Source organism: Cynara cardunculus (assembly GCF_001531365.2).
Source record: "Cynara cardunculus var. scolymus isolate 2C chromosome LG 10, CcrdV1, whole genome shotgun sequence".
NCBI classification, from domain to species: Eukaryota; Viridiplantae; Streptophyta; class Magnoliopsida; order Asterales; family Asteraceae; genus Cynara; species Cynara cardunculus.
Genome location: NC_037537.1, coordinates 20812249 through 20813124, shown reverse-complemented (window position 1 = coordinate 20813124; position 876 = coordinate 20812249).

Sequence of the window (876 nt, the reverse complement as noted above, 5' to 3'; positions counted from 1 at the left end):
ACTATATACAAATGGTTAGGAAACGAGAAATCACACAAAAAACGTTACGTCAAGTACCAGATCCTATGCAGCCTGTTGTCTTCGACTATGTTTGATCATTGTTTATCAGATAAACTATAAACAAGAAACGTACAGATTTGAGAACAAAATTACAAAATGATAATCGTTCTCAACGAATCAACAAGAAGAATACGAGTTTTTGAAAAATGGGTTTTAATAACACAGAGAATAAAATTTAGTGAATCAAAAGTTGGGAAATGTTTTGTTAGGGTTGTGGTTGAATATGCACCATAAATATCCCATATTTTTAGGGTACCACCAAAAATTTAGGGCATAAGCCCACATTTTTGGTTAGAGAATTCAGAATGGTTGTAATCGTATTTTTTTCTGTCAATTAACCATCGTCAACTTAAAAGAATTAAAGCATAGATAAACATTAACTTTACATTTATATATATATATAGATAGATAGAGAGAGAGAGGAGATTTACTTTGCAAACCATGTTATTTGTACAAATCGTACAAACCTCATTCAACCAATCATAATTTTTCATTTTCTTTATTTTTTTGTAATTATGAGGGTGTTAATCATGCATGGACATTGCCATCTTTATTATTTTAATTTTAAAAAAATACATGAAACAGTTTCATTAAAATCTTCATTAAGTATTATATGAAACAATTTCATAATCATATATGAAACAACTTTATCAAGAAAAGTATTATATGAAACAATTTTACAAGATTAAACAATTTCATGATTTTTCCCCCCATAATATTAAACAATAAAATCGACGGATGAGGGTGGTTTGCACAGTCTGTACAAATTTGGTTGTTTGCATTTGATCGCCTCTCTCTCTCTCTCTCTCTCTCTCT